This window comes from Stegostoma tigrinum, chromosome 18 (assembly GCF_030684315.1).
Source record: "Stegostoma tigrinum isolate sSteTig4 chromosome 18, sSteTig4.hap1, whole genome shotgun sequence".
Classification (NCBI taxonomy): Eukaryota; Metazoa; Chordata; class Chondrichthyes; order Orectolobiformes; family Stegostomatidae; genus Stegostoma; species Stegostoma tigrinum.
Genome location: NC_081371.1, coordinates 9,032,155 through 9,044,167, shown reverse-complemented (window position 1 = coordinate 9,044,167; position 12,013 = coordinate 9,032,155).

Here is a 12,013-nt window from a genome sequence, read left to right as displayed (position 1 = left end):
ATATTCCAGGGTTTCGATGAACACTGGTGACACAGAGGCTCAGAAAGATCTATTGCTCAAGTCAGGCACAAGCCATTACAGGGCAATATAGTGGAGCAGAAAATTAGTTGAGAAAGTTTTCAAATGTGCAACGTGTAACGGTGATCATAGTTGGTAAAAATGCAAGATTCCCAGCCTTATCCAAGAGATTCCTTCAATTGTACACCTCTTCCCTCCAGACAATAATGTAATTGTTTTTAATACATTGCCATTTAATTAGATTTGGTGTCTGCATTTTTGATCCAAATTAAAATCTAACTTTGGTCGTGGACCATTGGACTGACCAGAAACTCTCTGAAAGAAAGCTAACTAATGAGCAGAACAGGCAGGAGTCCAAACTGAATTGGTCTGTATTAAAAACCTCTTGAGGGTTCAAGGTCGGGTGTCATTGGTCTACCGTAGAATGTTGCCACACCATCACTGTTCAGCAGATTTGAGTTCCTACTCTGATCTCCTTAAAGCCGCATTAGGAGACTTTTCTTGAGAATACTCAACAGGATTAATTCACGTAACTGCAAAAAGTTTTAGATTATTAGGTGAAAGAACATATAAACACACACACGTGCATTATCGTGGTCGTGATGTCAAAGGTAGGGACTCTGTCTTTCCTTGTAATGCCACACCAAACTGCTTTTCTCAGTGGAACCAATTATTGGATTTTCCGCGCTCAAGCAAGTGCCTCATTCAACAGACAGGCACAGCTCTAATGTCAAATCCTGCAATTTTAACCCGCAAACTTTGCAGTAACTATTTTCCACGTCAATTAAATAGATCAAAAGGAAAGTGCCACTGGTTCTGAAAAGTAATTGGCCTCACTCAACTACTTACTCTCACTCAACTGGATGGTCCTGTTCTGACAACGTCACTTCACCCAGCAGTCCACAGTTTCATTCTTGGATGTGTGTGAAGAACAAACAGTTGGGAACTGCACACAGCGAGAGAAGGACTTCCAGGGTGATTCTGGAGGCTTTAATTATTTAGTGGCAGTTGATGTTTTCCCAGCCGTGAGCACTGTAGCTGCACACTTTTGCGCAATATTTTATGTAACCTGTGAAATAAGCCAATTTCTCAAGCAGATTCAAACCCTGATGATTTTTTTGCGAACGAATCTGCTGCAGCTTTTGCTGGGGTAAATGAGTCAAACGGCTTTCAAAGAAGAGAAGACAAGAGGCAATGTGCTCAGAGTGCGGGGACAGAGAGAGTGCCCAATAGCGAGGGTGGAGCAAGGTACAATGCAATCTCATGACTTTCTCACCCATGTTCCATGCCAATAGCACGGGCATTGGGGCTACCAACTTGTTCATATACCCCTACACTAACTCAAACATCCTCCTGTTAAAGGAACAAAAACACAATCAGGAATAAGCTATTCATCCTCTGAGCTTCTTCAGTCATGCAGTGCCCTCTGAAGTGATCTCCAATCTTCACTCCATATTCCCAAACGATCCTAAAATCTGTCGATTTCTGTCCTGAGCAGATTCGATGTCAACCCTCTAGAGTGGGCTATTCACATTGGCTTCAGGAAGTGGAGTGGAGGGCACATCTCTGTCTGCATCAATGGTGCTGAGGTGGAGATGGTCGAGTGCTTCAATTTCCTGGGAGCGATCATCAGCAGCAGTCCGTCCCGGTCCACCTATGTCAAGTAGTGGTCAAGGAACCACAGCAACACCTCTACTTCCTCAGGAGGCTAAGGAAATTTGGCACATCCGCAAGGGCTCCTAACAATTTTTATTGATGCACCATTTATAGAATCTTACCTGAATGCATCACAGCAAGGTATGGCAACTGCTCTTCCCAAGACATAAGAAACTACAGAGCTGTGAACACAGCCCGGTCAATGTTAAAATGCTTGTTGAATGCCTTCTTGTTTTGGCACAACCTGCTGTTGGGAGTTAACATTTTCATATGCGACAAATTAAAAAGTACTTGAAATCTTACATGATGGATATTTACTTGGAGAACCAATTAATGCTACTGTGATGTTGGAACCAAATATCGGATTCCTATCCTGCAATAAGCAATCACAAGAAAAGTCATTCAATGGTTTGTTGTCTACGTTTTTCCACTTTTTATCTGTTCTATTGCTAACATTGCCAAACAAATAAATGTGTCTTTGCTGAATTTTTATTTTGTTTAAAGTCCATATTTAATAGCTGGCTTGAACTTTTTTTTTCAATTCATTCACGGGATGAAGACGTTGCTGACCAGGCAGCATTTATCGCCCATCCCTAATTGCCCAGAGGGCAGTTCAAAGTCAACCACATTGCTGTGGGTCTGGAGTCACATGTAGACCAGACCAGGTAAGGATGGCAGTTTCCTTGCCGAAAGGATATTAGTGAACTAGGGGGGTTTTGGCTGACAATTGACAATAGATTCATGGTCATGATTAGATTCTCAATTCCAGATATTTTGACTGAATTCAAATGCCACCATCCGCCGTAGTGGGATTCGAACCTGGGTCCCCAGAACATCATCTGGGTCACTGGATTAACAGTCCAGCGATAATACCACTACGCAATTGACTCAATGAGAGTATGACATTTTGTTGCACACGTTAAATTCTCAGCATGCGGCCTGTTAGGATCTTGGATAAGTAAAATGTGGCCTTTCAATGTGAATAGGTTCCCCACCCCTGGTTTAGGCCAACTGCAGCTTCACAGTGAGTTCCTGTTCCAAAGCGAAGGGTTGATGCCTGACTATGAGTAATAGCATGCCCAATCTTAGGAGATGTAACAGGATGGAACTATACTTCAAATTATGCTGGCTGAAGAAAACAAGTTCAAAAAAGGTGAATACAAACAACGTGCAAAAATGCTTGGTGGAAATGAAGAACTGAAAACTACTACTTATTTTAAAGGAAATGGTTAGGAATGTCAATCAATAAATTTGCTGGGCCTGATGGCCAGATCATAAAGGTTTTAAGAGGTTGTCATAAAGCTAGTTGAAGAAATAGTTTTGATGTTAAAGAATACCTGGATTTGAGGAAAATAAACTCCACATGCTTTGAGATAACTCTGTGGTGACCACATCTTGACATGTTACAGATAAATCTTGATTGTGCTTCTCTCAAAGACTCTCACCTAATGGTTGTCCCTTCATGGATTCAAAATTCCTTCAGTTTTTGGGGGAGTTGGCTGTCTATATGCGCAGTCTAGGAGGGTGTTCTGTTGACTGGAAGACTGTTATGCAATATATTGAACACAGATCACTGATACTGTGAATGATGATGTTTTGCAGATCAGAAAGAAAAGGGATTGAGACTTGAAAAGGAATAAAAGAGAAACACTGTACAATATTAAAGAGCTGATCCTTGTGCACATCTCAACGTACTTTCCAAACAACAAATATCTCGCAGATTCACTTTTGTGGCCAGTAGCCTACTCAGTATTCCAGCTGAAAATGATACCACCTCTTCAACATGATCAAGTCTTTTTTTTCCCCAGTCTGATCCACATCGTTGAACATAGTTTATCAGCTGTACCCTGCACCTTGCCTGGGATGTATGCTGCCAAGCAGCCATGTCTCCTTAATCTGAATTTGAGCCTCTCTATTTTCAATAGCATTTTCACAATGTCTTTTGATCTCAGCAATGTGACTAATGATTTGTTGTCTGTTCATACCTACATTCAATCCTTCAATTAGTTGGAGACATTTTCACAATCTTATACAACAGATAATGTTCCTTTGACAATTGCAGCATCTCTTTCCTCCATTTCTGTCAATGCTCCTGATGCAAAGCATATGAGTTTCCTGCTTCCATGAACATTCACCTGTAGCTATATTACACTGTTATTAATCCTGGGGTATAGTGAGCTAATGAGTCAGAGAATAGTAGCTGCTCCTTATCTTCCTAAAAGCTGGAGTCTGCTCCTGACTCCAAAACCATTGTTGGCCTTTTTTTTTTGAAGAGCGCTCTGATTGAGCTACTCTTAGACAACCAGTTAGGAATTAAATTCCCCACTTAGTTGGCCGTTCCAAAGCCACATTAAACATTGTTGTTGCATTTCAACTGTGGAAACACATGATGGCTTTTGTCTTTCTGTAATCTGCTGCTATTCCTTGCTCCTGTACTGTATCCCCCCAAAACATGGTTTTTACCTTTGAGAATTGACGATTGTCTGAGTGTAATGCTTTAGCTTTCTAATGCTTTTGAGACTTTTGACTCTGGATGTATTAAGTTGGATTGTATAGGAATGTTTTGTCTTCGTGTCAAATGACAACTTGCTTGCCTTCAAGGATCTGTGACGTGGCACTCTGGGAAACATCTGGCACTTAGCAAATTCGCAACGATAGACAATTGAGCAGAATCACACAAGTGGCACGATGGCTATTTGCCATTACCTTTAACTCAGTCCAGGGTACTGCCAAAAATTCACTGTTCACATCTAATTTGGCAAAAAGCCTGCTTCTAACTCATTTGACCAAACTTGCACTGACTGGTTTAATGAGATACATTGTTCTGCTGGGTGAGATTTCCAACAAAATATTGGTTCTCCATTAGGTTACCAATCCCGAATAACACTGCAGTGGTTCTATCAGTGTTGATATAACACAGCGGCTTCACATGCTATCTAACAGTGTGATCAACGTGGAGGAGTAGGGCACTTCAGACAATACTGCAGACTTGCAAATAACGCTTTGCCTCAAAAACAAAACCGTCCCACAAAAGGGAAACAAATATCCTGACAAAGTGAAAATGCACCGAAAAAAGGGAAGATCCAAGAGATCAAAAGATGAAGCACAGCAAAATAACCCAAAGATTTTAGGTAAAGCCAAAGAGGGCAGCAGAGGTTCTGGACTATTCGCTCTAAGGAAAGGGATCAATACAGAATTAAAATTGGATGCAGGAACAGGGATTTCAATATTGGCTGACAACTTGAGGTTAAAATCAGTTGGTGTCCAGCCTGAAAGCACTGAACTGCAATGTCCAAATGACACAGCTCCTCAGATATGATATCATTTCAGCTGCACACTCGATCTGAGTTATTCATTGTCATGTGTATTTTGTAATACAAAACATCTCACTGTGTTTTTGTAAGTGTCACCACTCTCCACAGCCATCTTTAAACACAGAAAAATGAACCAAAACAGAATATAAAGACAGAAAAATGAAGAAGTAAAGAAAAAGTGTTCAACTTTACAGTTCTTATTCGGCCACATCACTCCACATTTCATGGATCCAAAACGCATTGTTGTTGATCAGAAATGAATGCAGGCTTCCAGCTAGGTCTCTGTGCAACACAAGATATGAGGAAGATGGCAAAGAATTTTGCCAGGAATTCCTGAGGCTTTTCAGAGGCTGAGGAAAGCTGAAACAATAGTATCACATAGGCACAAAGATGCCAAGCTGAAATGTTTGCTTAATCCTGGAAAGGTACCTCAACTGTAAATAGAAAAAAAGTGAGGGTGCTGTTAGACTGCAGAGACACACAGAGGCTCTTCCACTACTTGAGTAGACTTCAGGTGAAGATGCAGAAACTGTCCCCACCACCTGATGGCAGAAAATCTTTGGTATTGCCTCTGATGATCAGCTGGTTCTGAGCCTTAATTTCAGTATATGTGACATTTTGAGTATTCTGCTGTACCACAAGCTCTTCTTTTAACTGGTAAAAATTAGGGAATATTTCATTCCAGATGCCTTTAATAACCCAATCTCTTGAAAGTGCATCCTTGAGCATTCTACATAACATCCCAATGATTTGAAATAAAACAGGTTAAAAATATTCAGTCAGTTCCCATTGTCACTGGAATCTTCAGTTAAATCTTTCCTGTTCTATCACAAGATAACAAGGTGTAGAGCTGGATGAACACAGCAGGCCAAGCAGCATCAGAGGAGCAGGAAAGCTGACGTTTCAGGCCGAGATTCTTCTTCAGAAATGGGGCAGGGGAAGGGGGTTCTGAAATAAATAGGGAGAGAGGGGGAAGCAGATAGAAGATGGATACTGGAGAAGATAGGTGGAGAGGAGGCAGACAGGTCAAAGAGGCAGGGATGGAGCCAGTAAAGGTGAGTGTAGGTAGGGAGGCAGGGAGGAGATAGGTCGGTCCAGGGAGGACGGACTGGTCAAGGGGGCAGGATGAGGTTGGTAGGTGGGAGATGGGGGTGGGTTTTGAGGAGGGAGGAGGGGATAGGTGGGAAGAAGGACAGGTCAGATTAGATTAGATTCCCTACAGTGTGGAAACAGGCCCTTTGGCCCAACAAGTCCACACTGCCCCTTGAAGCATCCCGCCCAGACCCATCCCCCTATAACCCACACTCTCCTGAACACTATGGGCAATTTAGCATGGCCAATCCACCCAGCCTGCACATCTATGGACTGTGGGAGGAAACCGGAGCACCTGGAGGAAACCCACGCAGACACGGGAGAATGTGCAAACTCCGCACAGACAGTCGCCCGAGGTTGGAATCAAACCTGGGTCCCTGGCGCTGTGAGGCTGCAGTGTTAACTACTGAGCCACTGTGCCACCCCAAGGGAGGCGGGGACGAGCTGGGCTGGTTTTGGGATGCAGTGGGGGGAGGGGAGATTTTGAAGCTTGTGAAGTCCACATCGATACCATTGGGCTGCAGTGTTCCCAAGCAGAATATGAGATGCTGTTCCTGCTACCCGAAGGTTGCATCGCTGTGGCACTGCAGGAGGCCCAGGATGGACATGTCGTCTGAGGAATGGGAGGGGGAGTTGAAATGGTTCGCGACTGGAAGGTGCAGTTGTTTACTGCAAACCGAGTGTATGTGTTCTGCAAAGCGGTCCCCAAGCCTCTGCTTGGTTTCCCCGGTGTAGAGTAGGCCACAATGGGAACAGCGGATACAGTATATCACATTGGCAGATGTGCAGGTGAACTTCTGCTTGATGTGGAAAGCCTTCTTGGGGCCTGAGATGGGGGTTAGGGTGGGGGGATGTGTAGGGGTAGGTGTAGCACTTCCTGCAGTTGCAGGGAAAAGTGCCAGCTGAGGTGGGGCTGGAGGGGAGTGTGGAGCGAACAAGGGAGTCACGGAGAGAGTGGTCCTTCCGGAAAGCAGACAATGGTGGGGAGGGGAAAATGTCTTTGGTGGTGGGGTCGAATTGCAGATGGTGGAATTGTCGGAGGATGATGCGTCGAATCCAGAGGTTGGTGGGGTGGTACGTGAGGACCAGGGGGATTCTGTTTTGGTTGTTATTGGGGGGAGGGGGTATGAGGGATGAGTTGTGGGAAATGCGGGAGACACGGCTGAGAGCGTTTTCAACCACTGAGGGGAGGGGAAGTAGCAGTCCTTGAAAAATGAGGACATACTACTATCTCTGTTCTATCACAAGATTTTTCTTTGGACTAAAATACCCAAACTCCTTGACTAAAGTCAATGGTATTTTCCGCCATTGATTATCAGACCATTGTCAATCAGCAAGGGATTGATGAGCTTCACGGCTTAGTTTATTTCAGGAAAGCATCCTTCCAGCATCTACTCTGTCGACTCCTCTCAAGATCTTACATGCATCAATAAGGTCACCTCTCACTATTAAACTCCCATGGATACAGGCCGAACCTGTCCAAACTTTCCGAATAAGTTAACACTCGCATCACACAATTCATTTGATTAAACTTTACCTCAACTGCTTCCAATGCAATTATCCCTTTCCTTAAATAAGGCGACCCAAACTGCAGACAGCCCTGGAAATGTGGTCTCACCAGTATCCTTTTCAAGTGAAGCAAGGCATTCCTACTTTTAAATTCCATTCCCCTTGCAATACGAAGCAACATTCTGCCTTCCTAATTTCTTGCTGTACTCACATACTAATGCTTTGTGATTCATGTATCAGGCCAGTCTGGTCCCTCTGCACCGATGTTCTGCACTCCGTCTTTATTTGAATGATACACTTCTTTTCCCTGCTTACTGACAAAGCGGACAAGTTCACATTTACCCCCACACTATTTTCCATCAAACAAATTTTTCCCCACTTGCTGATTACAAGTGGACACCTTTGCAGACCCCTTGGGCTGAACCTTTCGTTTGCCTTTGGCTAAGTGCAAAGTATACCCATTTTTTCATTGGGAGGGATTCTCGCCACAAGACTGAGCTATACTTCTCAACGTATCTGACCAAACTTACCTCATTAACTCTGTATCCCTATGTTGTCCTTCACATCTTCTATCCCTTTCTTACCACTTGTCATTCCCGCAACAACTTGCTACTCAGTGGATCTTCATCCTAATACCAGCGTCTCTCATGCTCATGTCATAATTAGAATGCTGCTGTGTATCCAGATGAGCATTGGCATTCCAAAACAACACTGCTTGGTCCAGGACAGAACCTGAAGGTGCTGGAGAAGAGGAAGATAAAACTGTAATTCTCACGATCAAGGGGTGATACAAATGCAAAGACTTCTAGTCATAGAGGATAGACAGAGTACATGCTGCCATTGTGTGCCAAACTCATCATAGAAGCTCTACAGTGTAGAAAGAGGCCATTCAGCCCAGCGACTCCACGTCAACCCATCAAAGAGTATCCCACCCAGACAAACACCCCTCCCTATCCCAGTAATCCCACATTTACCATGGCTAACCCAACTGGCATGCACATTGTTGGTCATCAGAGGCAATTTTAAATTATTTTGCCTCAAATTTGCACTCAAACTTTGGGGGAAGGTCAGTGCCTATGAATGAATTATAATCTTTCGGTGCGTCTGACCTGATTGTAATGGCCTTTTAAGTCTCAGCTTCTAAACACCATCGGTCAAAACAGAAAACTTCTACTCCCAGTGGAAGAATTTGATCAGCATTGCACCGTTATGTATGTGATTGCACCCCTTGCCCTATGGGAAAATCCTATCAAATTTGCCTGCTTTCTGATCCCCAAATGATTAAAGTCAACCACCATTTCCGATCTTAATCTGTCAACTATTTTGTTTTTTTTGCACTGAGGCTTCCAATTGGACAGACAGTGGTCTCAACTATTTTACAAAGACAAATGTAATTCAAACTTAGATCAAGGCCAGGTGACCACTACACATCTAGCTGCTGATATCAGAAACACTCAAATGATCTGTCGAAGATGGAGGCACATAGCAATTATTTTAACAATCCTACGCATACTTTGCTAGAAGAGTCAGTGCAAAGATGAAAAATATTGTCACACATCTCAGAAGCAAACCACCCTGCTGTCAGTTGGAGTTGAATCTCAGGGATGTATGGGTTCAGGTGCATAGTTCCTTGAAAGGGTGGCTCAGTGATAAGCACTGCTGCCTCAGTACCAGGGACCCAGGTTCAATTCCAGCCTTGTGTGTGTGTGGAGTTTGCAAGTTCTCCCCGCGTGTGTGGGTTTCCTCTGGGTACTCTGGTTTCCTCCTGCAGTCCAAAGGTGTGCAGGTTAGGCGGATTGGTTATGCTAAGTTGCCCTAGTGTCTACGGTGCAAAATGCAGGGATTGGATAGGGGGTGGTCTGGGCAGGGTCCTCTTCAGAGGGTCAGTGTGGACTCGATGGGTGGAAAGGCCTGCTTCCACATTGTAGGAATTCTCTGAAAGTGGTGTCACAAGTAGATAGGATGGTGAAGGGGGTTTGATACACTTGCCTTCACTGGTCAGACTGTTGAGTATTGGAGTTGGGATGTCATGATGGGGATGTGCAGGACTTCTGTGAAGCCACATTTGGAGTACTGCATACAATCTTAGTCACCCTGCTGTGGGAAGGATGGTATTAAGCTAGAAAAAGGTGCAGTCAGGATGTGACTGGGACGACAGGGTTTGAGTTGAAGGAGGGGCTGGATAGATTGTGGTGTTTTTCCACTGGAGAGGAGGAGGCTGAGGGGTGACTTGTAAGAGGTTTATAAAATCATGACAGGCATAGATAAAGTGAATGGCCCGGGTACTTGCCCCAGGGTAGGGAAATTCAAAACCAGACGGCATAGGTTTAAGGTGAGAGGGGAAAGATTTTAAAAAGCAACTTTTTTCACACTGAGGGTGGTGTGTGTATGGAATGAGCTGCCAGAGGAGGTGGTGGAGGCAGGTACAATCACAACATTGAAAAGATATTTGGACAGGTACGTGAACAGGAAAGGTTTAGAGGGATGTAGGCTAAATGTAAGCAAATAGCATGAGTTTAGTTTGGAAAAGCTGACTGGCATGGACAAGTTGGACTGAAGGGTCTGCTTCCATGCTGTATGACTCCATTCTATTAAAAAAGAGGAGTGGGGGGGTGGAGGGGCAGGAATTCCTCGCTCATCAATACTTGCTGACAAGCAAAAGGGGCTTGTCCCAGAGCAGATAAAAGGTTTAGTCATGCATGACTCTGCAGGGTGCAGTCTGCTTTAGGATCTTAATTTAAAATCAGCGTTGTTGGCCTTGTGATCCAAGATTAAAGGAGTGCCAATTAGATGAATAGCTCACAAATACATTTCTGAAGGAACAGCAAGCGGCATCAGGACACAAGTGACATTTTACCCCCATCCTCTGCAGTGGATCACTGATATTGAATCGAGAACATGAGAGAATTGATAATAATTGATTGAAAGGTTTAGCCGGAAACAAAGAAAGGACAAAACAGTTTCTCTGGGATTTATCTTGCATCTGACATTTTAGGAACGTTGAGGCTTTTGTATGAAGGGAAGGAGAATTAATCACGTGTCCTCAAAACCTAATTTTGTCTTTGGTGGTGCTGCTTCAGCGAGGAGTCTTGGCTATCACCAAAAAACCGTCCTGATATTTACAGGGAATCGCTGTTGGTCTTTCACTTGTTCTGAGGAAGGGTCACCGGACCCGAAATGTTAAGTCTGTTTCCTCCTCCACAGATGCTGCCAGACCTGCTGAATCTTTCTAGCAACTTTGTTTTTGTTCTTTCACTTGTAGTTCATTTCAAAACATATCTCTTACAACAGTGCATGCCTGTCAGTTTGCACACTACCATCAAGCTTAGAAGTGGGGATTGAGCCTTGAGCCCTTGACTCAAGAACAGAAGAGTCCAAGAGAGCTAAACTTGGAGATTAAAATTTAGATGGGAGGGCGTTGATCAGTTTCTGATGGTGGAATCGACAGAACATGGACAAAATAACACTTCCAAGTCAAAGGAATAGGCAAACGGGCACGATTTACAAAATAAATTCCTTGAAATCATGCCATTTAAAGAAAGCAATGATGGCATCAGTGGAAAGGAAATATATTTTAATCTGGGTTGAATATGATCCAAATTGCACCAATTTTAACCAGTGAAGTCTTATGAAAATGAACAATGATCAAACGTAATTGATCAACAATATGAATGGCATCATATAAAAAAAGTTGCCAAACTTAACACGACATCACAGGAATATCTTCATAGCAAACACAGAGTGAAAAGGTAAAGGTGTAACCCTTATGCTTTTTATAAATCATGCTACAGTTTCAGAAGGAAAACCCAAACAGTGGCCAGCATCACTTTTTTTCAATAAAAGCCCTCTGTGGGGTTCCTTACTTCTGAAATCATGTCCCTAAAGTACTGTTAAAATCATATTCCCTCTGGCCAGTTCTAAACCAGCTTAACATTAGAATGCACGATTCAAGTATTTAAAATATGACCTTAAATAGTTTTAGACAACCTTTTTCTTCATCGTAATACAAGGTATGATTTCTTTTCAAGTGAACTTTCACGATCAGAAGTTTCTGTACCTCCATCTCCTGCCAAGATTTGGAACTTATTTGTGGAAGTGAAATTAATTCACAACATCAAGTGAGAGAAACTCTAAATCAGCTTTAAACTCCTGTCCATCCTGAACATCTAACAGATTTCCGACCTGTTTTTAATTTCATTATTAAATTTAATTTTTAATGTTAATTTCCCATCAGTTGTGAATTTACTTGAGGTTAGACGAAAGTGGAAAGCATTTATTTAAATTAGGATTGTTGAGAATGTTATCTAAGACATATTATGTAGAGGTGCTTGACGTGTCCATTGTACAGGGAGGAGATTGCCGAGCCTTTGGCATTGATCTTTAACTCGTCATTGTCTACAGGAATAGTGCCAGATGACTGGAGG